The 27,850-nt window shown below is 43.7% G+C and overlaps 1 long non-coding RNA gene across 4 annotated transcripts in view; it reads right to left on the bottom strand.

Moving 5' to 3' along the window:
* Positions 1 to 27,850, bottom strand: part of LOC140106265 (uncharacterized) — a 329,889-nt gene that overhangs the window by 25,310 nt on the left and 276,729 nt on the right. For all 4 annotated transcript variants that reach the window (XR_011850752.1, XR_011850750.1, XR_011850751.1 and 1 more), the window contains exons 4-5: positions 10,854 to 10,995; positions 8,668 to 8,715 (exon numbers count right to left, since the gene is read on the bottom strand). This is a non-coding gene — a long non-coding RNA (uncharacterized lncRNA). The remainder of the gene's footprint in view (positions 1 to 8,667; positions 8,716 to 10,853; positions 10,996 to 27,850) is intronic.

Below are 27,850 nucleotides of genomic sequence, written 5' to 3'. Positions count from 1 at the left end.
AACCTATTTTGTGATTATTTTAATGTTTTCTAGGAAATTTAACATGCCCATATTTGGTTGCTTATAGAAAACACTTGAATATTTGGGTATGTCAAAACATAGAGTGTACGGAGAGGGATCAGCTCCTGAGTCCACGTCATACAACCTTAAAGTTTTTTTTTCAGGGATTGTGTAAACCCACTTGGTGGTCCTGCGGCACTTCAAGTCTTCAGCACCTGGATCCACTCCAGACAATTTTCTCTGATTTCACAAGTGGCAAATTTACTTACCCGGTCCAGTGGAGATCGCAAAAGTGCATTGTCCGACGACAATGCATTGTGCCACGATTCAAGAAGATCGTGCGCAAGTCGGTTGCTATATGTGTTGCTTCCCCATTCAGGTCCGCCTGATTTCACCTTCTTCCTCCTGGTGTATGTAAGTGCATGGCTCGCAACAAAATTTTTACATTAAATCCAGTTTCACAGTCCGAATCTGTCGGATTGTCCACCGGCCCGCCCCCAGATTTGTGACGCATGAAAGCTGGCACGATTGCACCAAAATCCGATCATGTGTGACACAATACCCTTTTAAATGTGGTGCAAATCAAAAATCGTTGGAATATCCAACATTTGTGCGGTCCGCAGACCCTTAGTAAATGAGCCCCAGTGTGTCTGTGATTGCCTGCTCCTTTTACCTGGGTCAGGGCCTACTCTCAGTATAAGTATTCTCAACTCACACCGTAGGCTGCTGGTCAAAGTTCCGTCTGGCTTCATTCACACTTGTTCTGTATGTTTTTCTGATTCTCTTCTGGTTCCTGAACTCTGGCTTGAAACTCTTACTACTCTTTGTATCTCTTTTGTATCTATTTTGTTATTGTTTGCTCCTGCAGTTGCTGTCTTTGGTTTGTTTGTCTTGTTCCGTGTGTGCATAGCGACCTAAGGAGGGCTTGTCGTCTAGTTGTCCTGGGTCATTAGGACTCGATGAGGCAATAGGCAGGTGTCAACATTAGAGGGGGCTCAGCTTAGGGCTGATCTTTGTCTTTCTGAGTCCCAGTCCCCCTTACAGGGCTCCCAAGTTCATAGCTCTACTAAGGACAACATCATCATGAAGTTAATTGAGATTTCCCAGTGTAAACTGTTTCCTTCCATTCTACAAAAAGCTGCATAGAGCATTCTAAAGTATAAGCAGCAGGAGAATATGTTAGTTCTTTTCTGCTCTGCAACTAAAATGTTAATATTCTGTGAACTAGACTTTTCCAGTTCTTTCTCTTTCCATAGAAATATTTTAAAGGAAGATGTTTTTAAGGAGGCGATAAGGTTATTAAAAACTTGAACAATGAAAAGGCAGGTTCTATCAAAGAGTTGACTTTGAAAGACAGTGTTTATTTGAGTGATTACTTTTTTGTTTCTTATCCACCCATTTTACTAAAGGTTCAATCCCTTATCTTTTTCATTGACTTACTGTACTTTTCCTCTAGAAAAAGAGTGACACTGAATTCCCTTTATGCTTATTTAATAAAAAAAAAGTGACGAGTGAATTTTTTCTATATAACAAAATAAAATTTATAAGGGAATTTCATTTTTTTATACATTACTGGGACAGGCAGACCTGAAAATTGCTGATACTTTTGTTATCATAATTCTAGTTACTTTTATAACTACTTGTTTGCTTTTTGAGGAACTAGAATAAATTTAGGCAAAATGTACTTTTTTGTAAAGTTTCTCATTGGTTCCTTTGTTGGAAAAATCTAGTGGGATTAAATCTATCTCTGATGTTCTCTGCACCAGTAGGGACATAAATATTAAAACGTAGAAGTAATTGAAGGCCATGCTTGCTTGATACAAGACTCAAAATCTCATGGGTTCTGCAGTACATCAGCGCTTCGCCTTGTATTATAAACCTGTTTCACCTGTTAATATAGTACAGGCGGTCCCCTACTTAAGGACACCCGACTTACAGACAACCCATAGTTACGGACGGACCCCTCTGCCCACTGTGACCTCTGGTGAAGCTCTCTGGATGCTTTACTATAGTCCCAGGCTGCAATGATCAGCTGTAAGATGTCTGTAATGAAGCTTTATTGATAATTATTGGTCCAATTACACCAAAAATTTTGAAACTCCAATTGTCACTGGGGCAAAAGAAAAAAAATTGTCTAGAACTTCCATTATAAAATATATAGTTTTGACTTACATACAAATTCAACTTAAGAACAAACCTCCAGACCCTATCTTGTATGTAACCCGGGGACTGCCTGTATGTATGTTACTGATTAAGTAACAATTAAATAGTCTTTAAACACTAAGCATCGACCCCTACTCAATGTCTGAATGGATATCTTGGCAGTATATAGCTTCAATCTTATGTTATCTGACTGCATGTTGCAATACATTAGTGTCTCACCTTTACTGAGTTATTTTCCCTTTTAAGGTCTTTTTACCCATTTTGACCTGCACTGTAATAGTGCAAGGGGAATAAGTGCCATACAAAGAGGGTCAGCTGTATATTACAGCTGACACCCTGCTCTAACACCCACAACCGTCAATATTGTGGGCATGTATCCCTTTCTTGATCGGACCTTCAAGCTATCCTCTGTACTTTTTAATAAAAATAAATATATAAAGATAAAGTCCCCACAGCACCACCAATATATATAGTACAAAATCACAAAAAAATCCACGTATTTGGTTTCATTGAGTCCATAACGTGAAATATACTAATATGTTTTCCATGATGGGATGAGGAAAACAATGCCTTTTATTGCTACCTTGTAAGGCAGCCCCCTTAACATCAAGCATGACTTTCAAGAAGCCTAATGACATGATGTGGAATTAAGGCCAAACTGGTATATCTATTCCAGAAGGAGCATATTCCTAGTTGTAGACAGCACTGTTTCAACCTGATTATGTCTCTTCAATACAGAGTAGGGAACAGTTTTTAATTTTTGCCCCAACCAAGCAATCAGTGGCATAAATTTAACTGATGAATATGCTTTTTCAGCTCTTTAATGTGACATGAGAATTCCTGTACTTAAAAAGACATTCTGGTACTCATGTGAGCAATTATATTTGACTGCCATAATAGACATTTCTTTGGAATTGTAGGAACTAGAAAAAAACAACTGCACTGGAATCAGTGGAACAACAGTGTGTGAATGTGCAAGAGATTTTAAGTTTCAAGTTTAGAGGTAGCAGGGGGAGTGTCATTGTCACATGACATTGGAGGTGTTTTTTTTTATAGGTAAAGGGGTTATGTTTCATGTAAATAAGGGAACTGTAGAAAGGATATGTCAGGATCATGGGTAGTGGACACACTGTACTACTGTGGACACTAACGTAAGCTTAAACCTGGGAATGGAATCTAAGTGGCACCCAGTGTTCACCACAGCCTGCCGCAAAGTGGGTTGGACTTGCTGTGGCGTGGTACCACCAGGTCACTCCATAGGCACGACTTTGTCCACGGTGGCGGGCAAGGCGAGGTGCAAAATCTTGAGGCAGAGACTGAGTGGGGGACAGCCAGGAGGTCAGGACAGGCAGCACGGGATCAGAGTCAGAGACATAGCGGTAAGTCAGGACAGGCAGCACGGGATCAGAGTCAGAGACATAGCGGTAAGTCAGGACAGGCAGCATAGGAGCAAAGTCAGGATCAGAATCGAGGTCCCAACGGGAAATCAGGATAAACACAGGAGATACGGGAAACCAATTATCTGCGCGCTGGCCCTTTAAATCTCAGAGTGCCGGCCTAGGAGGTAGAAGCCCTGGATCGTGGACAGGTGAGTGATAATGCTGTAGGGTGGAGGGCGCACAGGACGCAGCGCCTGCAACCCGGAAGAGAGGTTGCAGGAGCACCCATGACAGGACATTTCATACCTTAATTGAGGGGGGTAGCAGTTTAGTGGGGTTAAATCTGGTGATGGGTTTCCTTTAAGAACGTGTCAAAGCTTGTGGGGTTGCATTGAAAGGAATACATTTGACTAGTCCATACTCTTCATTTTGTTTCCTTTTAGCTATTCATTTGTGGACTTCTGATGTGCATGTCTTTTCAGATATACCTTCGTCAACAACAAAAGTTTGCTTCAATAGGAAGATCTAGAAGCAGATCTTGACCTAAGAAATTAAAGAACAAACACACCTTGTATGGCCAGTATTCTCTCACTATCCCTTTAATCTTACCATGATTATATAGCTTTTTCAGACATAATAGATACATGGGAATGAAAAGTTATTTTCTATGCAAAGGGAATATGAATTTTGCAGATGGAACAAGTTGTATACTTTTCATAATTGCAATAATTAATATAATTAACTGTCTGAATGACATAAAAAGGTCACTCTGTTAAACTAAAGTAAAAAAGTATGTTTCACCTTAAAAGTTAGATGTTCTGAAAGCAATTTTATGTGCCATAATATATCTAGATCAGTGATGCCGAATCTTTTAGAGACAGAGTGCCCAAACTGCAAACCAAAATCCACTTAATTACCGTTCAGTGCCAACATGGCATTTTAAGCTGCAACCAGTTCCTGCTACCAGTTCTTCCACATCATTCAATCGTATCGGCCCCCTGAGGCCACCAATACAGTTGAAGAAAGGAGGACAAATTCAGATTCTCATATTACCTACTCTCCAGGGTCTCTCTGTGCAGGAAGAATGGTGGGTCCAGCAGGAGGACCTCCAAATATAATGCACTTCTGTCAACACCTGGGGCGATGGCCTGGGTGCCCACAGAAAGGGCTATGAGTGCCACCTCTGGCACCCGTGCCATAGGTTCGCCACCACTTCTATATATGTTCAGCAATAGAGCAGAAGACTTGATATTTTATGGCCTGTTGTAAAAGCCCAATATAACATGTAAAATACAGTATTTACTGGTAATTGCAATAAGACTTCCAACGATACACTTACAGGTGTATCCTGGTCTACCTTCCCTCGAGTGAAACTACTGTAGCTCACATGCTGAGATAAAGGGAATGTAGAAAGCTATACTGTAGTCCCCTGTTCACCGGATCACTGGAGTGGGATGGTCTGATCAGTAGGGTTATGAGTTGACCAGTGGGATCTTCACCGATCAGGAGAACCTGGATCCTTTTCTCATTACTGAATGGAGCAGTAGGTCCACAATGCTTTCTGCTGTCCCATTCACTATACAGTAAAGAGACAGAAGCTTTGGCATTTTTACACAATGACACCACAGATGCCATACAGCCTCAGGTCATCCCGGGGAGCGACGATTGGAACAAATAAGGCCACTCCCATGCTCTGCTGTCTTTTAAATGCCAAGCACAAGTATTGGCGGTGTATTTGTTGCAATATTCAGCAAATACCACCTCTCTATGAAGAGAGCTCAGCCCGAGAGCACTTTTCATACAGCCTCCACGTCGTACATGTATGACGCAGAATGTTAAGAAGTTAAAATGCCTACTTTATGTCCAATCTAAATCCCACTTTCTATATTTTCTTTCCATAAAAACTCATAAGTAACAAAATACGTTTTTTTTTTTGCTTTAAACCTAAAATTTTGTTGAAATCATGTGAAAAGTAATCCTTCACCGCACACGGATCATTACATTATCATTTTCACCTCTTGGCATTTCTGCATTAATGCATTGTTATCATGTTCCAATCTCGCCATATGACCTGGCCTAGATGTGCTTTAATAACGGTGCTCAGCAGTACAGTGATTGATAGCAGAAATCTCCCGGGACACTTTTATTTAACAGGATGCTTCAGTATTTTGCACTGGAAGCTGAATGTCTGCAACAAAAGAAGTCAGTTGTGGATTTTGGTGCTTGCTGTGAAGATGAAGCGTGAAAAACAGCGCTGTTAAATCTCCAATATATTTGAAACAATATGTGTTTGATTATAATGCTTCGAGCAAGGATTTTTTTTTCACCGTGAAAGACACATAGAACATTTTCAGCTACACAGCAGAAAAACAAAATCAATAGGAGGACACGTACGTACATTATTAAGTGCTATGCTTCTTTATGGCCATCTTTTATCATTTCACATAAGGTTTGGTTTTGTTGTACACAAGGAGATAAATTTAACCTCTTGCAATGGAGCTTCTTGGCCAGTCCTGTTCTGCAGATAATCATCTAAGGTCAGACAGACGTATGAGGCAGCAAATAATATGAGGAAATGGATATTCAAAGGAAATCATTTTAAAATGACAACTTTCCAATATCACCAAATGGTAACATCCCTTGTCTGGAATATTTGCTTACGATGCCGCTGAACATTTATAATATAATTTTTTATGCAGCAAACTGAAGCTACTTGAGTTTATTTAATAAACAAAAGAAATTAATTACTGTATATACTGGGGTATAAGCCGACCCGAGTATAAGCCGAGACCCCTCATTTCAACACAAAAAACTGGGAAAACCTATTGACTCAAGTATAAGCCAAGGGTGGGAAATGCATTGTTCACAGTCTCCCAGTATATAGTCTGCCAGCACCTGTAGTATACAGCCTCCACAGCCCCTGTGGCATACAGCCTGCAAAGCCTCTATAGTATACAGTCTGCCAGCCCCCATGTAGTATATAGCCAGCCAGTCAATGTAGTATACAACCTGCCAGCCCCTGTAGTATACAGTCTGCCCAGCCCCTGTAGTAGGAAAAAAAAATAACACTGTACTCACCTTTCCGACGTCCCCCGTAGGTCCTCTTCTGTCTCTGATGCTCCTGTGCTGCCTCGGGTCCTTCGGGCCTCTTCGGATTCTTTCGCTCATCTTCGGCTCCTCTTCGGGTCTCCGTGCACAGCCGGCACACAGAATAACGTCAGCCGCTTGCCAACATCATGGTTTGTGAGCCGCTGGCATTGCGAGGGGACCCAAAGAGGAGCGGAACTTCCCGAAGAGGAGTGGAAGAACCAGAAGAGGATCCGAAGGACTCAATGTAGCACCGGAGCATGGGAGACAGAAGAGGACCTACGTGGGACGTCAGAGAGGTGAGTTTTGACTTTATTTTTTTTAGTTGACTTGAATATAAGCCGAGTTAGAGTTTTTGAGCACAAATTTTGTGCTGAAAAACTAGGCTTATACTTGAGTATATATGGTATTTTATTCTTGTCCCAAAAATATTTTGTATTTAGCCAACAACAACTGCTGCATGTTAATGGACTGCATGGTAGAGGATTCAGAAAAATTACACACTCTGGAAATGTATTAGGGCTTGTAGATCAGTTTTTACATCTGTAACAATTTTCTCCAGTGCCCTGTGTCTTTTGACTCACTCTTTGGAATCAAAAAAATGTTAAAATATCTAAAAATAAAACTCAAAAATCTATTTAGAAAAAAAAAGACTTCTTTTACCATACACAAGATGGTAAGATGCCAATGTTGGCTTTGGACAGGCAGAACCTCTTGGCTGTGCTGAACAGGTGTTCTGACTTGCCCACAGAGCAGGACAGCACATCTAAGGCATAGAGGGCAAGCTCTGCCATGTGCCCAGTTTTCCATTCCAGAAATTGAATAGGGAGAACCCATGCTTCATTACCAGGAAACGTGTGGACAGATATTCTTTCACTATGTGAGTCACGGTCTGCTTCCTGGTACTACTTGCTGTATCTATTGAGGGTGAAAAGAATTGAGCATAGCATTCCACATTGAAGCCATCCTCACTCTTCCTTCCAAGGTGGTGCTGGTGCCCCTACTGCACTGGCGACTGCCTCCTCATTGTGCTGCCACTGAGCTCTCAATGTCAGATGGGAGTTCTTCCAATAGTACCTCCAACAAAGTGCACTTGTTCTCCGTCACTTTGCAGCATGGATCCAGCAGGGTAGAGACCCATTATTTGGAAGGCGTCACTATACGCAGCGCTGCACAGAGCTTGCCTCTATTCAGGTAACTCAGTACAGCATGTATTGGATCATGAGGGCAAGGCAGTCCGGAGGCACAGACAAACTTTCTATGATGTGAGGTGTCTCTTCCTCTGCATCGCCCCAGTCATGCTCCAGTGATACCTATGGGCTGCTCTGAGTACACCCTGCTAGCGTGCAAGACAACATTAAATACCTGTTACAGCCGTGCAAACACTGGAAACGACAGAAAATCCGACTAAAGTGTGTCCGCGGACCCTTAGTAAATAAGCCCCATAATGTTGTTAACGGTGGAGTGGGCTCTGTTAGGAATTTTGCCCTGGGGTCCAGATGACTAATTATGCCACTTGGTTTTTCCTGTTACTGGATCCGAAGCCAAATGAATCGTGACATCTGGCTTTGGGTCCGTTGGTGTCGAACGTACCAAATTCAGTGGGGATCCGGGTTCAGGTTTGCTCATCACTACCAGTAATGCAGTAACTGTTAAATTGTACAGTAAATTAACATTATTTTGAGCAGTTCAAAGGATAGCTGATGCATTTTTGAATAACGTGAGAATAACTTTTCAATGTTAAACGTTTTCCTGTGAATCATTGTAAACAGTTACAGCAGAATACACGTGTTTGCCTATATTTTCACTGGATCCTATGATCCATTGTACCATCCGTTCTCTTTGTACAGAACAATGTAAAGTATCCATTGTATCTGCTTTGTTTGTATTCCTGCTAATCACAGTACGATTCGGAGGCTTCAAAGAGACGGCACAGTCTATCATCATGTTTGCTTCTTATCCGCTTTAATCCATTCCAAGTTTGTCTTTCTGTCATTAGTAATCAGCATTTTATATATATATTTCGCTTTTTGCTGACCTGATTGCTCTCTTGTGGCTTCTCTGATGTTTATTCGTTCATATTTCCCTTAGAGAAAAAAATGAAATATTTTAATATTTTATGAAATACTCACCAGGTTTGAGATTTCAGAGTGTTTCACATATTGGAGACTTAAAAGAGATGTTCTGTTAAAATATATTATTTTTTTTGTAAATAGCTTAATGGAGTAATAAACTAAGCAATAATTATTATAACGATAACAACGTTCGCAGTCACCTTGAAGCAATTACTTAAAAAGGACTTTTACAAGTCAAAACAATCTAATCATCAATATTAAAATTAGATGACCCAATAAATGTTGATGGACCTGACAAAATATCAACTATACATAAAGGAATATCAAGCAGTGCACACATGGAAAGCTGAATGGAATAACAAGTCCCAGGAGAGATAACAAGGCATAGAGCATGTGCTAATAAACAATACAAATCAATAACCTGAGCGGAATGGTGTGAGAGCAAACCCCACATGTATCATCAACCAAGGCTTAAAGGGAACCTGTCACCAGATGGCTGAATTTCACTGGTGACAGATCCCAATAGGCACTGCATAGTACATTCCATAACTCTTACTTTCACAGCTGACTTCCCCTCCGTCCATGTAATATCCACTTGTAAAGCTGACCTGGCTCCCTGCCAAGAAGTCCTGGCCAAGTCCAGGAGTGATGCCTCTATTCAAATCACAATGTTCGCTTGACAATCATAATACTCAGTTCAGCCCCCGCTCGTTGATATTCCATTTCTTCCCCTCCCTCATCCTCCCTGTGGCTAACTCTCCCGATCTGACGTTGCTCACCGCACAGTAAACCTCGCGCCTGCGCAGTGAGTGGAACACCCTAGTTGTGAGCCTAGTTTGAAGCAGTTGGCTGCTACCAGTGGTTGTGGGTGTGATTTGTAATTTCAGGGGCATAGGGTTCATGATTGTCATTGTTCTTGCACTGTGGGGCTCATTTACTAAGGGTCCTGCGGCCACACTTTGGTCGGGTAGTCCAAAAATTTCCACGTCACATTTAGCAGAAGATTTTTGCGCACGCGATCGGATTTTGGCGCATTGGCGCCGGCTTTCATGCGACACAAATCGGAGGGCGTGCAGTCGGCCGATCCGACGGATTCGGACTACGTGCGGGATTTAACAAGTCAAATTGTGTTGCAAGACCTGCACTTACATACACCGGGAAGAAGATGGTGAACTCCGGCAGACCTGAGCGGGGAAGCGACACATGCAGGATATCGATCGCACAATCTTGATGAATCGCTGCAGACTTCATCCTCATCGCACAACGCACGTCGGGATTCACGCAGGGACCGGGTAAATAAATGTGCCCCTCTGTGTTTTTAATTGTTTTTATTCTTATCTTTATCATGTGATTAATACATTTTTGACCATTACATCCATTCCTCTTTTCACATTTCAGATGCATGGACACTTATGAGTTTTACTGACCCTATCCATTTCTTTTTAAGGAAGACTTTTGTAATTGGTCCAATGTTGGTAAGGGGTTAAACACTACTGGCAAAGTCGCAAGCCGTATTTAAATGGCTGTGGCCTCGCTGCCACTAACCTGATGACATCAATGTGATGTCAACTAGTGAGTCAATAAGTAAAACACTAATAGTTGAATTACGTAAACAAAACACCTATAAAAATGTTTTATTTTGTAAAAACCTTAAGAATAAAAATACACCTAGGTAATATCCATGCAACTATAATGACCATGTCAATTAAAATTAAAATGATACTAAAACTACATGGTACATGCCATTTGGCACCACTTAAGAAAAGTGGGAATGGAGGAGAAAGGTACAAGTCAAGCCAAGTAAGGGAAGCAGCCCTGGTGGAGATTTCCATTCCAGGTCATGATTACTCTGCCAGAATAATTAAGAGATCAGAATCTCGAGGTATTTCTGCCATGTCCTGCACCCGGTCCACCGACCACGAAGACTGGCCCACAACGCGCCATACTTAGTGTATGTTATTTTATCCATAAACTGTGCTCCCACATAGTTTTTCTAAAAGACCACCTATTTTGCTTCCCCCATTCACTTGCACTACTTTTTGATACCCTATGTTCTCAAATATTACCTGTCATAAAAAAGAAAATTAAAAACTCTGACCTTAACTCCAGGAATTACAGCTATTCTTTCTTCAATACAAATTCTACTTACCATAAATCCTTTTATGGTGTTATCTTTCTTCTCCATACTTTAGTATATGTGTAAGATCATCCGACAAAAATTAGATCACTGTTCAGAACATCCCCGTTGCGGTTAAACCTCCCTTGACTCCACCGTTCACCACAGTCAGTCACTGGAAGAGACACGCACACGGATCGCGTAATATGTCTACACAGTTAAAATGTGTCTATACAATAAAAATGTGCATATACAGGCGGTCCCCTACTTACGAACTCTCAACTTACATACGACCCCTAGTTACAAACGGACCTCTGGATATTGGTAATTTATTGTACTTTAGTCCTAGGCTACAATAATCAGCTGTAACAGTTATCACAGGTGTCTGTAATGGAGCTTTATTGTTAATATTGATTCTTATGACAACCCAACATTTTTAAAATCCAATTATCACAGAGACCAAAAAAGTTCTGGCTGGATTACAATGATAAAATATACAGTTCCGACTTACATACAAACTCAACTTAAGAACAAACCTACAGTCCCTATCTTGTATGTAACCCGGGGACTGCCTGTACAATCTTAAAACGGAACGCCAGCTTCACTTAATCGCCCGATCCTGGGTTTCGCCAAACTGTCATAGCCAAGCTACTTAGTTGACTATAATAGTCAAAATAATTTACAGAAATTTGACGTGTGATAACACATTCAACATTTTAAACTCCTCCTCCTCCTTTATCTTCTTAGAGCCCACTTTAGAATATGTGAATTTCCAAGACCAATGTACATCGCTTCTGATATTTAGCTTTTCACTTTCTGAATGTCATGTTTATAGTCAAACCCGTTTAGAAAATTAACTAACCTTGTATACGTGTTCTTACAGAATCTGCCTTAACAGTCTGGATTCTAGCAAAATATGTGACATATCCCTCCCTACAGCTTTTGTTCAAAACTTCATCAAATCAGTATCACTTGTGAAAGACTTTTTAATTAGTTTTTATTATTCTAGAGAATTACCAGATCCCAGGATTCCACATCCAGAACTAAGAATCCCATCGAGAAAATGTTCAGCATCACAAACTAGGAAAATTAAATGTAGTAAAAGTTTAATATTATCTCAGCTTGTGAGTTTTCAAAGGGAGAAAATTACTTATAATTAAAACCACGTGTTTTGGCACACAAAAAATACACATATAAGAATATGTACACACAGGGTAAGGTATCCAAATAGAAGAGGCAGCACTCCTGAAGTATGAAGATATGAAGGTGTTTATTCACCCAGAATAAAAGTGCGATGTTTCAGCCTCAATGGAGCTATAAAAGGTGGGTGTTACAATGTAGTATATATACACGGCCAGGAAGTGACATAAGCAATTAACAATATTATTTGTTACAGATGTATACACAGGATATATATGTTACATAATAAAGTGTAAACATATAAAGTGTAAAAATGTGAATACATGTGAAAATTCAGTTAGTGTCACATTACATAAATTGTGGACATAAAATACATATGTTAATAACTGACTGATCCTCAACTACCTGTAGGAAGCCTCTGGTGGCATATATGGAGTTAATTTATACTATAGCCAGGACAACATCCCACACATTTGGCTGACATAGCAAAACGGACCAGGCTAGGCTTCAGCAATGAAACAGCAGTCATAAAAGACATACCTGACTGATCGACAAGTTTTAGGGGAGTCTATCGCTGTGCCAGTGAAGCCGCGATCGTTAGAATAACTCCAAGTCCATCAGCCGGCTTGTCAGGCTTTGCATAGCTTGGTGATGTCACACGTTCATCAAACTATGAAACCATGTATGTAAATGTAGCTGCCAAAGGGAAAAAGTGTCCATAAGGTAAAATAGGCTATCACGTACCATGACAGTAGGTTACTATACACTTTAGGTCTCAAGGCTGGCTGTTTTATGCATATATGATATGATGGCCAACTTTCTTTGTTTAGTCACCTCCTATAGGTACAACAGCATCTTACATCAATTGACCGTAGTGCTGATAAACGGACAGGGGGTACATGTATACATCAGTAATTGGCCTGCTTCTAGCTGTCTGTGTATCATAGCCAGAGAACAAAAACAAAGTCCCTAAAAGAGGGTATCCCGGGGTGTTGGGTGTCAAATCCATATTCAAACACCAGTGTATCTTGAAGGGGAAAGAAAAACAAATGAGTGGAAAAATTATTACAATGTAATATTAACAAATAACTTCCTAACTCTGAAACAATGATGAAAATTGGCATAACTTACGGAAGCAAAGGAGAAGTTCAGACCAGACTACCTAAGTCAAAGTCAATGTTTAAACCCATATGGTGTAGTGTCTGTAATTGGTAAATCCATTCAGTCTCTCGCTTTTTGAGAACGCGTTGGCTGACACCCCCCAGTCGTAGTAGTGGAACATGGTCAATGATATAAATCTTGAGTTGGTGAATGCCATATCCCGCTTCCTGAAAGTGAGGTGGAATGGTAAGTTCCACTAATTTTGTCTTAATCGAGGATCTATGGTTGTGAAATCTAAGTCTACATTCAGTAATCGTTGTGCCCACATGCAGTACACCCTTAACAAATAATGTTGTTAATTGCTTATGTCACTTTCTGGGAGTGTACACATACTCCATTGTAACACTCACCTTTATGCTCCATTGAGGGGCTGAAACGTTGCACTTTCACTCTGGGTGAATAAACATCTTTTACTTCAGGACGCTGCCTCATCTTCTATTTCTTTGGATTCTCTGTCTTCTCACCTTCGAGCCAGGTTTGCTGAAGCTTGCACCTACATTTGGGCTGAATTACCCCTATAAGGCTGTGCTGCTCCACTTGGATAATTTTTGGCATCATGATGGACTCTGGAGCTTTGCACGTGAGAGAAGCTTTATATGTCTTGCAGTCAAATAATCCTTCACCCAAAGTGTTTTCCTACACAGAAGATGATGTTAATCATATACTAAGTGGCTCCCTGGGAGATGTAGACCCTCCAAAGTTAAACGATCCTTTGAAGCTGAATCAAAGAAAATGATAAATCCAACTCTGCATTTGTCCCTTTTGGGGAAATATTATCATCAGAGGATGATTCCATGTGGACTGAGACCGCATTTAAAACCTAACTTGTTCACTAATAATATGGACTTTTGCAAAAAATTTTAAAGGACTGACGAACAAAGATGCCTTTGACATTATGTTACTTAATATCGATTTTCTACAACAAGAATATGAAACGACCCTTACCTGATGCAAGGAGCTGGAAACCCAATTACAACAACTGATGGGTAACATAGTTCCCGTTTTGCACTCTTCTCCTGTGAGTCAGCTCTGGTTAATTCGCATAATTTTAAAAGTTGATTTTAGAAGGAAGGAAGCAATGGATAACAAATATAAGAAGACTGTCACAGTGCCCGGATCTATGAGTAAGGGTCCCTGGTTTATCAGACTTGATTTTGATGGTAGACCTTTACGGATAGCTTAAAGTAAATACATTTCCTGGAGCTTTAGATAAGACCATAATGGCATTTTTGCACCAGGCTTGCATAAAAGATGTAGGATACATATTATTAATGCTCTCCTGCATTGCAAACGCAAATATCAAAAATAATGTAATTAGGCAAATCTCCTCTCATCACCGGTTGTAATATTTTTCAAAACGCAATGAAAACGGAACCTAAATACAACGTGTGAGTGCACCCTAATAATTTGCATGCTGCAGGTACACCAATTAGATCTTCTCTGTTTTTTGTATTGTAAGAGGACCCGCATGCTCACATTGAGGCAGATTTACTTACCCAGTCCCGTCGCGATCCCCGAGGTGCGTTCTCCGACGTGGATCAATTCCGCCGCAATTCTTAAAGATTGTGCATCCATTTTCCTGCATGTGTCGCTTCCCCCGCTGAGTTCCTCCGGAGTTCACCTTCTTCTTCTTGGTGTATGTGAGTGCATGTCTTGCGACACAATTTGAGTTGTAAATCCCGCACTTAGTCCGAATCAGTTGGGTTGTCCGTCGGCTACGCCTCCCGATTTGTGTCGCATGCAAGTTGGGGCGATTGCGCCAAAATCCGATTGCGTGCGGACCCTTAGTAAATGTGCCCCATTGACCCTGACATAAGTGAGCGCTGAAATCTGATGGTACTTTAAGTAATGTTCTATGGTGTATGTTCAGGCATCACCGTTCGTCAACTAGTCCCGGTAATTTGAAGCCAATAAAAAAATGTTATGCTCAGCTCTTCTGGAAATTACTGACACATGAAAACAGATGCATCTCTGAAGGCGTGGGGGGAGTAAAACAATTGCACTTAATCTTCCCCTTTAACCTCTTCATCATTTAAAGTTTGCAAATACTTTTAAAAGAACATTAAGTTGTTAAATGAAGCAAAAATTTAATTGTCTCAGACACATTCACATTTGAAGTCCCTGCTATGTTGTCACACTACCTGGCTTTGCAGTACTTACTAAAGCTGAGGAAGTGTGATATTTTTTTTCTGCCACAACAAATTTATACTGAATATTACAATAGAGAAGACATGATCTAAGAATATACCGCTTACTAGCTGCAAGCAATTTTTCCAACAGACTGGTTACATTTACAAAAAAAAGACTATTGTGTCTATAAGGTAGGAAATCAGAGATGGTCTTGGAAATATGCTAAACTTTTTTTTTTTACTTGGTTTAAGGCTGCATTTACACGACCGCAAGGGGGGCGTATATACGGCCAACGTATATACGGCCGATATACGTCCCCCATAGACGGCAATGGGCGTGCGACGCCCTACGGGAGCGGTACGGTGCCGCACCATACTGCTCCGTGCCCCGTTAAAAAATAGGACACGTCCTATTTTTTCAGTGCATACGGCGCCGTGCGCCATATATCCCTATGGAGAGGGGCGGGAGCACTCTCCCCCTCCTCCTCTCCCTGCACGCTGCCGTGTGCCCGCCGTGCTATGGTACGGCGGGCACCAGTCGTGTGAATGCAGCCTAAGAAGGTTTTTTTCATTTTCATTTTTAAAAAAGTGAAGTTACATATATATATATATATATATATATATATATATATATATATATATATATATATATATGACTAAGACATTTCTTACTATGCCCTAGAGTTGTGTAACACAACCACATGTTAGAAATAAGGGTCTGTCCTGCCATGCCTTTCAGACCCATTTACTTGGTGGTTTTGTCCGGTCCCGACTCTCCTACACAACTTCAGGTTTTCTAATGGTTCACACCAAGACAGAAGTATGGTGGAAGATCTTCCTCCTTGGTGATGTGGCACCGATCAGGGCTAGGCAGATCTGCTGCTTTATTTACGTCAAACTGCATTGTATAGAAAAATCAAATGGGCCGGAACTGGAAACTGGGATAGGGAACATGTTGCCATAATTCATTGGTTGTAAGGTTTTCAGATGGGCATTGCATAAGCAGGGGGCTTCACTCTTCATGGAACATGGAACTGATTCCACATGCAGATGTCATGGTGTCAGATGCAATCCTCATCACATAATTCTCGAGAATTGGTGGTGTGCAGAGTATCAATTCCCAAAAACCTGCATCATCAGCTCAAGAGTTTGCATCGGTCATCAGTCTTCATCCACAGGCAGCCATCATCTTAGTTCCAGTATAGCAAATAAAACCAAAACATTTTCACCAACCATACAGCAATACTTCCCAATTTCAGGTGCAAATTTAAATGTACATTTTTTGTGAGCATGTCATCTGACATGGGATTCTCTGGGATAGAGACAATTTAGAAAAATATATTCAATAGATCGGCCCTTATCTTCATCCACCATTGCATCCAGATTATTCCTCAGAAACTGACATTTCCTGATTTTTATTTATGTTTTTATTGTGAATAAATAGTGAAAATTCTCTACAGTGCACCTCATGGTTTAATTGATCATTGAAAGGGAGAATAAAGTTTCCAGCCAAGTTGTCAGCAGCAACACTTTGATCATTTTGATCAAATTGTACAAATGCAATCCACAAAAAAGGACACCATTTCTAGGTATGGCTTAGGAACACCGGATAATTCATTTTTGGTTCTATCTCCTCTAGCTTTCATATAGTTGTGCCCCTTGGGTGGAGGTACATGTAAGCCCTGGAAATAATCAAAGAGATGTCTTTCATGATGTCAAAGGGTTTTCAAGAAACACTAGAAGCACTTTCTAAGATGAAAATGAATAGATACAATTTTGGTGTAAATTAGCAATTTCTGGAACTATTCCTCGAAGCAATAAGGGCTATGCTAGGCTATGTAACTTTATTTTAAAAGATCTTTAAGATTAGTTATATTAAAGGCAAGGAGATGGAACTCATGGAAAGGTAGTGCTCTAAAAATGTAACAGTACAAATTCTCAGATTCATTTTTTGTTACTGGGGAACTACAGTAGACTACAGCGAGATGATAGAGACTTCAAGTGATACAAATAGCAGACTCATTTCCAGGTACTTTACACTTCAAGTGATGCAAATAGTAGGCTTATTTCCAGTTATGTTATTTATAAAGCTGTCAAGTTGAGAAAATGCCATCCACACTGCTTCAATGCGTTCATTTTATCTTTTTCAGAAAGATTACTTGTAATAAAAAAAATCTAGCAGTAATGCTCTATTACAGAAACAAACCTATGGGATTATGTGGGTGTTAAGACGTATAACAAAAGCTTCAAAATTGTCTCTCTAGGTTTCAATACACAAAGGCTTATTTTCCTCAATTTATTCCAATTTACTCTGTTATCTGATAACTAGAGCTTTGGTAGAGACCTGGACTTTGAGCTGAACTTTGACCCAAACATAAAACCCATTTAGGGCTAGAGGGGTTGAAAAATTGTGGGAATTACAGGGCAGTTGCCAGGGGCAGATTAAGACTGCCTTAGGCCCTGGGCTGTATGAATATTATAGCCCCTACAAGTCTGGAATTCTCTTCCTACATAGGGTACTAGAATCAGGCTTCTTGGGGAATGGAGGATGCATCCACTCTGCCTGCTTTTAAACTTTGGTTTCAGGACCTTTGAAGGACCTTCAAAGGCTCTGAAATGGCTTTTGTGTACATGTGTCTTGAGAGCAGGATTAGATGCATTAAGGCCCTTCTGAATATAAAATTTGGTGGATGATTTGAGCGGTCATGGGCCCCCTAGAATTAGTGCGAACGGAGGAGCTGTACAGGAGCACAAAGGTGAGGGCTGAGGAGTTTGCAGCACAGAGAAGTCACATGAGTCAGCGCCTGGGAGTAAACAGAGGGTTTTGTCAGGAAACCATGTAAGTTAAAACACACAATTATATTGTAATGAAAATGCTTAGAAAAGGCAGAAAGAAATATTTGCAATGCGGCTGTGATGGGCTTCTGCAAATTGTCTTTAAAGGGAACCTGTCATACAAAATGACGTCCCTGGTAACAGGTTCCCTTTAATAAATGTTAGGATGTTCACTTTGGTTCTAGAGAGGTGTATCCACTTGTTGGTGATGATGCCACCAGTGGTGATAAACAAACTCTCTGAGGGCACACTAGCTACAGTGCAGGAAAGCCCAGAGAGCAAGCTCTGGCCATGTATCCAATTGAACAGGGAGGACCCATTCTTCAGTACCAGGAGACATGTGGACAAATAATCCTCCACAGTGTTATTAACATTCTGCTTACTGGTACTACGTGCCCTATTGGATGGTAGAGGTTGAGTAGTAGTCAACGAGCCATTATAGGTTGTGGTCATGGTGGTCCTACTACTTGGTCACTTTCTCCTCCTCCTTCTGCTCCTTGTGCTTCCACTCAGCTAAAAATGTCCAATAGGAATTCCACAAGTAGTGCCTGCACCAAAGTGTGCAAGGTCTAGTATAGGAATGGAGAATGCAGCGCTTTCGTGGATCCAGCAAAGTGGCCACCAAACAAAAAGACCAAGACTGACACAATGCACTGCTCAGTTAACACACGTTTATTGTTGAAAAGGACCACACATTTAGGGGGCGAACAGCTCCCTTCCTCAAGTCCAAAAGAATAAATAGAGCACAGGCTTCTGTTAGCTCTGAGGACCAAAGACCTAGATCACTGTTGGGGTTTCTAATACCAGATAATGATGCTGAGTGTATAACAACTGTGCCGACTGGACGAGTACCATATGAGATAAGAATATTATCTGGTATTAGAAACACCAACAGTGACATACGTCTTTGGTCCCCAAGGCAGACAGAAGCTTGTGTGTTATTTATTCTTTTGGACCTGAGGAAGGGAGCTGTTCGTTCCCGAAACGCGTTGTCCTTTCCAACAATAAACACGTGTGTTAAGCAGCGTGTCATGTGAGTCTTGGTATTTTTCTCTAACTCTAACTGGTATTTGTCATTAACTCCGCAGGGCGTTGCAAGTCAGCTGACACTTCTGCAGTCCTGACGGCATCACAGAATCACCTCCACATTTTACAAAGGAAGGTAAAATCCAAAAAAATGTCAAATCCCAAAGAGCAGAATCTGCCAACTTTGGTATGCACCTGAATTGTGCTCATCGCTACTGATAGCCCTTTTTAAGAGAAGGCAGAATGAGGCAGAAGGTGTCTTCCAAACTAACAAAGACTCCCTTAAAGGGGTTTTCCACAAAAAGAAAATGCTCACATCTCAATCCTCTAGTGATTTTAACACAATAAAGATAATTTTAACCCCTAGCTTTACAATTTACTAAGTTTTATTGCTGTTTAGCTCCTATCACTCTATGCTGCTCAGTGTAAAATCCCAGGATGTGTGGGGCCTCTCTAAGCAGACACATTATAATCCATCTAGTTCTGTGGGGTGTCAATGTGGTTACATTATCCGGGTACAAGGTTTATATGCACTTTCATCAGGCTTCTGTACTAACACACTGACACAGAGATGAGACAGATCAGAGACGATGAGATGCCTATTGCACACACAGCTCTACTACAACTCACAGATCACGAGATCCATTGGATGCCTATTACACACAGCTCCGCTAAAACTCACTGACATGTGCCTGCCTCTCCCTTCCCCCAGATCACTTATCTCCTCGTAGCTTGTAGTTTGCAGCCTCTCTCTCTGCTCACCATGTGCTGACAGGCTGTAATCAGTGAGTGTCTGTGAGCTACGGGCAGGGGGTGTGGCTACAGCCACAAAGCATAGACAGACAGAAACTCAGCTCCACGATCCCACACAAAAATTCAAGAAGGTCGCCACCCGACCCCAAGTCAGAAGTTACTGGGTCGTGTCTAGGGGAAACTGAAATAGTGTAAACCAGGGCTGATAGAGACCGGTTGCCACAGCACACTATCAGATCTCAGGTGCCTCCCTCTTATCTACCTGTAGCTTGCAGCTTTTCTCTCCTTAACAATGTGATGTGAGGTGTTTGCCTACAGCAAGACAGTGTCTGTGAGCTCGTCTTGAAATGCAAAGTTGGGGGTTTGAGGCAGAGAAGAGCTCAGCGCATGCAGCGTCAGACAGGAAAGCAATATGGCTTCCCTGACCCTATAGTCAGAAGATCCAGGGTCGGAAACCAGGGGCCAGGGAAATTGTGTACAGCAGGACTGATAGAGACAGGTTGGAATTATATCTGTGAAATGCTGTATTATTGTTAATAACAGTGAATTAGAGAATGTGTTATTTTGTTATGCTGAGCACATATAAGAAACTTGTCTTCCTGGGAAGACCCCTTTAAGGCAATAAAGGTGAAGTCACAGATACTAACTATTCCTAGAAATGACTGAGAAAAACGAATTTTATATCTGTCCACGACATTCACATAAAGCTCTACAGAATGATTGGGAAAAACTTATTGTAAAGACTTCTTCACTTTATGGAAAAAGTTATTTATATTTTGTGATTAATTTTCCTTGCACAAGGTGAGAGTCTATAAATTGTCCCCAACTATATGTAGTAATAATAATTCTTTATATAGCGCACATAGATAACGCAGCGCTGCACAGAGCTTGCCAAATCAGACATTAATATCAATGAACATATTACACGAGAGTGGTTCTCATTTTCTCCCACCACTTGTGAGATCCATCCCAGCCATTGTAAGGCTGACTTTGAAATTTGAAATTCCCCGCTAGTCCTCTAAGGATAAAAAAGTCGTATAAGGTTGAAAAGATGCCCTAAGCCAATAACTACGATAGGGCATGGATGCCATGATCAGGTAGGCAAAATCCAGAGGAAACTATAGAATCATAAAAGTAGGATTGTGAGAAATTTGATTGATGTGTCAGCTTTCATTATTTTGATCCATGTGCAGCGTATATTGCAATGTTTGCTACATTCAGTTGTGGATTACAGGCTGGCCCGTGGTTACATACAAGATAGGTTTGTTCTTAAGTCGAATTTGTATGCAAGTCAAAACTGTATATTTTATAATTGTAAATACAGATAAAAAAAAATTTTTTTGCCCCAATGACAATTGGAGTTTCACATTTTTTTAGCTGTAATTGGACCAGGGATTATGAATAAAATTTATTACAGACATCTTACAGCTGATCATTACAGACTGGGACAAAAGGAAAGCATCCAGAGAGCTTCAACAGAGGTTACAGGGGGCAGAGGGGTCCGTCTTTAACTATGGGTCGTCTGTAAGTCGGGTGTCCTTAAGTAGGGGACTACCTGTATAATGTAGGTGGCTTGGGTAGTAGCCTGGGGCCAAAACCTTCTAGGGGCACACGGTCACCTGAAACTGCAGATTGAAAGCAGGCAAAAGACTTGCATTCTCCATTCCCAAGGAAGCTCGATTCTAGGGGACTTGTAGGGGATATAATATTCAGACAGCCTAGGACCCAGGACAGTCTTAATCCACGCCTCATCCTATGCTTCAAAAAAACAGACAATAGGACATACAGGCTGTCCCCTACTTAAGGACACCCGACTTACAGATAACCCATAGTTACAGACAGACCCCTCTGACCTCTGGTGCAGCTCTCTGGATGCTTTACTATAGTTCCAGATTGCAATGATCAGCTGTAAGGTGTCTGTAATGAAGCTTTATTGATAATCCTTTGTCCCATTACAGCAAAAAATGTTTAAACTTCAATTGTCGGAGGTGGCCTGACTGCGGACGGAGATGGCCGCACATTAGAGCTTCTCCTGCCTGAACCCCGCTCCAGCACCGCTAACGGCACCGAATCCAGTCCCAATCCGCTCTTTGATGGGAGCTAAGAGGAGAGGGGGCACCCGGACCCCAGCAGCATCGCTGAACCGATCGTCCGCACGTGGCATTAGCCGATTCCTCATGGCGGCGGCCGCCGCTACCCATCCCGCGGCCGCGGTCACCCCGACTCCGGCCTCGGCCTCAAGACCAGCACCGCGGGAAGATCCCGCAACAGACGGCCCACAGACCGACTTACCCTCCACGCAGGGGTCCGCAACCATGGGGGAACCGGAGCCCGAAGCGGCAGGACAGGCTGCATCCCCGCGGCTCCACGTGGCCAAGATGGCGGGCCGCCGCATGTCGGCGGGTGTCACAGGGAGTACCGAGGCCCCGGCTGACCCCGGCGCTCTTCACCCGGGGGAATCCAGCCCACTGCAGCCTGCTGAGGGGACAGAGCAGCATGAGCCTGGAGAGGGAGCTGCCAGCGCAGACGATCCACTACAGCTCCACGTGGGCAAGATGGCAGTCGTGCACGGCCCTTCAGGTACTGTCGGGAACAGGGGGAGTAACTACCCTATCAGGACAGTGCGGGTGGAAGCCCAAGTCCACACTGCCCCGCGAAGCCCAAAGGGGGGAACAATTCAGGGGTCGCCCCAACGCCAGCAATCCGGGCCCTGTTCACCCTCATGCGTAGCCACTATAGTGCAGGCCCAAGGGGCAGTGGAATCGCCGGTGGAGCCCTATGGGTCCGACGGGCTGCCTCAAGAAGGCCCCCTTATCCCCTCCAGCGGAACTGGCCCTTCATGGGCTGAACAGGTGGAGTTTCAGCAAGTGAGAGTGGGGGGTGGAGGAGACCCTCAGCGGTTGAAGGGGGTAAGAGAGAGGGGGATACCACCAGCACCCCACCCCCCTGTGCTGTGGAGTTTCAGCAAGTGAGAGTGGGGGGTGGATGAGACCCTCAGCGGTTGAAGGGGGTAAGAGAGAGGGGGATACCACCAGCACCCCACTCCCCTGTGCTGTGGCCGGACTCGGGAAAAGAATGGCCGGCCACCCCTGTGGCATGTACCCCTTGCCCTTCTCCAGTATGGGCTGCTTCACAACCGTCACAAGCCAGGCCGCGTCAGGCCGCCGATCTTGTTGGCCGTACTGCATCTAATACTGAGCTCTCACAGGAAGGAGTTTTTGAATCCCAAAGAGTCATGTTGTCCCAAGAATATGGCGCACTGGCTGAATTACGTGCCCTGAGCTCCCACCTTCGCACCATTCCCACTAGGGACGACATGGAAAGCTATGTTGCTAGATTAGAGCAGTCCTACACCGCTGAGCTGCACGCGGTGCGAGAGGAAGTTCAACAACTCGAGCATCGGGTAACATCCACTGAAGTTACCCAGAATGATCTTAGTGCCCGTCTGGAGTCACAAGCTGCTACCATTGCTTCCCATTCTTTCCAACTTCAATATCTGGCAGACCAAATGGATGATGCCGAGAACAGGGGACGGCGCAACAATATAAGGATACGGGGTCTGCCTGAGTCAGTAGAGACCCCTACACTCCATGATACCCTACGTCAGTTGTTCAACTCCATATTGGAGGTACCGGCAGACTCACCAGTGGAACTGGATAGAGCGCATAGATCATTGCAACCCAGACCTGCAGAGCTTGAGCAGCCGAGGGACGTTATCTGTCGGGTACACCGATATCAGCTAAAAGAGGCAATAATGTCTAAGGCACGATCAGCAGGGGACATTACGTTCCAGAGATCCCGCATACAGCTCTTACCGGATTTATCAAAACTGACACTACTAAAACGTAGAGCATTGAAGCCCTTTCTGGAGGAATTACGACAACGAAATATACCCTACTCGTGGGGATTTCCGTTTCGCCTCCAGATCAGACAGGCGGAGCATAGATTTGTGATTCGACACCCGGGAGAGGTCCCGGCGGTTGCAGCGGCATTACAAATTGCTGCCCCTGATTTACCAGATTGGCCAGGTCTGCCTACATCCCCACCGTATGGGGCCGCTCCCCCACCAGGAAGACCCCCTAGACGCCGGGTCCGGGGGGGTCGAGGCAGGGGAGGAGCACGGATGGACCGCGCTCCTGGGCGGTTGCCCCCTGAATGATGCTTGACAAGCAGGACGGTTTAGAATTGTTTCCTCTCTTAGGGTTGTGGCACATAGTTAAGAGGCGGTCATTCTGGGACGGATCTATGCGATTGTTATCGCTGCTTTACACTGATAGTTGGACCCTACAGGGTTTATGAGTAGTTGGATGTCCCATTATGACCTCCTCTGCCTGCCAAATGTTTACTACTGCCCTAATTACTTAATAATGTTTTTTCCTTTTCCTTTGTATATTTCTCTTGAAACTGGATTTGGTTCATTGAATTTTTATATAGATATACTGTGTAACATGCGGTTGTGGGGGTGGGGGGAGGGGGAGCCTTTGGTAGTCAATTCACTACCCACCGGGGAATCCGTAGCCAGCGGGCCTGTCTACGGTATTATAAGTGTTGTCTCCCCACTGTTTGGTGTTGGTTTATTGAGTGTTTGTCTAGTAAGTGTCTCGTCTTAGTGTATAGCCCTTCCCCCTTTATACCCGTACCCATTCCCTTTATCACAACACCTGCGGATCCTGTATTGGTCGCTACCCTCCTAGTTGGGCGGCGTACGGTTAGAAGGGAACCGGAACAGCAATGGATACTATTCGCCTGGCATCCCTCAACGTTAGGGGACTTAATGTCCCACAGAAGAGGTCACAGATCTTATATGACATGCACAAACAGAGAGTTAACATCCTCTTCTTGCAGGAGACTCACTTCCGCTCCACCAGCGTGCCAGACATCCGGGATCGTTACTTTGTGGAATGGATCCACAGCGCCAACCCTGAGGCCAAGTCGAGGGGAGTGTCAATAGCATTCCACAAATCCCTGCCATTGGAGATCCTGGAGACAAAGGTAGATGATGACGGCAGATATGTCGTAAGAGCCTTCGGGCAGTTGCTCACTCTCGCCACCTGGTACCTTCCCAACAACGGCCCTATCCCTGCTTGCAGGACAATGCTGAGCACACTGTCCGACTTCATGGAGGGTCACCTTATAGTGGGGGGCGACTTTAACTTTCCCTTAGACCCTTCAGTTGACACGTCAGGGGGGCGGGGTGCTATCCCGCTCAGCCACCTCCGTGGTCTGCGCAGGGACCTGCACGCCCTGCAGCTGGTTGACATATGGCGGACCTTACATCCCCGGGATCGGGACTATTCCTACTTTTCTCCTGCACACGGCTCTTATAGCAGAATTGACTTTTTCCTTTTGAGCCACAACGCTCTCAAATGGGAACCCACGGCAACAATTGGGAATATCCTCTTCTCTGACCATGCCCCTTGGCAGGGGCCAGGGAATCCTTAAGGTCTCTCTTGGACCAGAAATACTTGCAACATAGGGCTCGGTTTCAGAGCTATTTGTATGATCATGCAGACAAATGCGGTAGACCCCTGTCCAGATTACTACACCCCCGATCTCAGGCTTCTTACATCCCTAAGATTAAAGGCCCCGGGGGATCGGAGGTTTTTCACCCTGATGAGATAAGCAACAGCTTCGCTTCTTTTTACACCTCGCTATACAACATCAGGGATATAAAGGGTTCGACGTCGTCCCCCTCTCAAACACCCATCATAGACTCGTACGTGGCGGAGACAAGCTTACCAGTCTTGTCCATGGAAGTCGCCGACACACTAGAACAGGATATAGTTAAAAGACACTCCCGCTGGTAAAAGTCCAGGGCCGGACGGGTTTACACCGGCCTTCTATAAACAATTTAGAGAATTGCTGTCCCCCTTACTAGGCAAGGTATATGGGGCCGTATCATCAGAGTCAGGCTTTACCCCCAGTAACATGGAAGCCCACATTAGCGTGCTACCCAAACAGGGCAAGGACCCCTCACTCCCTGCCAGCTACAGACCCATATCCCTAATAAACGTGGATGTGAAGTTATTTTCTAAGGTGTTGGCGGAAAGATTGGCCCCCCACATCCCGTCAGTAATACACACTGATCAGGTCGGTTTCATCCCGGGAAGGGAGGCGCGAGATAACTTAAACAAAACCATTCTCTTAATGTCAGACGCGAAGGCGTGCTCCATACCCACCTGTCTCCTATCCGTAGACGCGGAGAAGGCCTTTGACAGGGTCCACTGGGGTTTCATGACAGCGACACTTAGACAGATCGGGCTGGGCCCTAGATTCCTGGGGAAAATTCTAGCCCTTTATTCTAACCCCACTGCTAGGGTGAGAACTAACGGGAACCTTTCCAGATCTTTCCCTATCAGAAATGGTACTAGACAGGGGTGTCCGCTCTCGCCCTTACTATATGTCATAGTGATGGAGCACTTAGCTACAGCTATCCGGAAAAACCCCAACATCCATGGGATCACAATGGGATCCAGACATTGTAAGGCAGCGTTATACGCTGATGATTTGTTGCTGTACGTTTCTCAACCAAGGATCTCTTTCCCGTCGCTCATACAAGAGTTCAAGAGATATAGCGCGGTTAGTGACTTCAAAATCAACTATACCAAGACAGAGGCTCTCAACATATCACTTCCTGCATCAGAGGTGGACCACATTAAAGACAACTTCCCCTTTCAGTGGCGACAGACGTCCCTCAAATATCTGGGAGTAATGATTCCGACCGACCTGTCAAAGTTATACACTCTTAATTACACACCCCTTCTGGATCGCACCCTGAAAGATCTCCAGAAATACGATTGTAAACGCCTTTCGTGGTTCGGCAGGATTAATGTCCTAAAAATGGATGTGCTTCCACGTTTTTTATACATATTTCAAGGCGTGCCGATTCTACCCCCTGCTAATTTTTTTCGCACTTTACGATCCGCCATGTTGCGATTCATTTGGGGATCCAAACGCCCTAGAATAGCATGGAAGACGCTGATTAGACCAAAGTCAAGGGGGGGGGGGCGGGTCTCCCTGACCTTAAACTGTATCATCAAGCATCATTGCTCCTCAGATTGCTTGACTGGACGTATAACATGGTATCCAAACAATATGTTCAACATCCCTTCTTAAATTGTTGCCTTGGGTCCCAGCGGGAACCTTCCCTGCTCCGGCGCCCCAGGCAATTTTGCTGAGGGACGCGCTGCGCCTATGGAGATCACTAGTAGCGAAGAAATGCTTGTCCCGGGAGCTGGGTCCCCTCACCCCCATCTTCCGGAACCCGGGTTTCCAACCGGGAATGGCTAAGCTGTCCTTTTTGGGCTGGGGGGTTCTAGAGGACCCACGGATGTACGACCTACTGCAGGGATCTCCGCTGCCTCTCCACAAGGACTTTAAACCACGTCAGGGCCACACGGGGAGTTCATGGTTCGAATACTCACAACTACGGTCCTTTATAACGGGGGCAGGAGACTCGGCGACTTTCACCGATTCCCTTACAGCCTTTGAAGGTTTATTCCGATTGGACGCAGCCCCTCCACATGCCATTTCCCAAATTTACTCTATTTTGACGGATGTCTCCAAGACTTCAGAACTCCCATATGTCAGGAGCTGGGAACGCGAGCTGGGAACCCCCTTGTCACAGGAAGACTGGGACAAATCTTTCCTTTTTACGCACAAGATGTCCTCCGCTTGTTCAGCACAGGAAAAGGGATATAAGATAGTCGCACGATGGTACCGGGTGCCGACAGTGGTGCACTTAGCCTTCCCCTCGGTCTCGGATGTGTGCTGGCGCTGTGGAACTGATAAAGGAGATATGCTACACGTCTGGTGGAGCTGTGAAGCTCTTAAACCCTTCTGGAGCCAGGTGTTCAACATATACAGGCAAATTTCGGGCAAAACAGTGACTGCTTGCCCGGATGTGGCCCTTCTCTCAGTGCTCCCTGGCCAAATTGGAGCTCAAAAGAAGGACATACTACGTTTTTGTTTGATTGCAGCCAGGGC

This window comes from Engystomops pustulosus, chromosome 11 (genome assembly GCF_040894005.1).
Source record: "Engystomops pustulosus chromosome 11, aEngPut4.maternal, whole genome shotgun sequence".
In the NCBI taxonomy this organism is placed as follows: domain Eukaryota; kingdom Metazoa; phylum Chordata; class Amphibia; order Anura; family Leptodactylidae; genus Engystomops; species Engystomops pustulosus.
The sequence above is the reverse complement of the archived record's forward strand: the minus strand, read 5'-3'. Positions and strand labels throughout refer to the sequence as shown.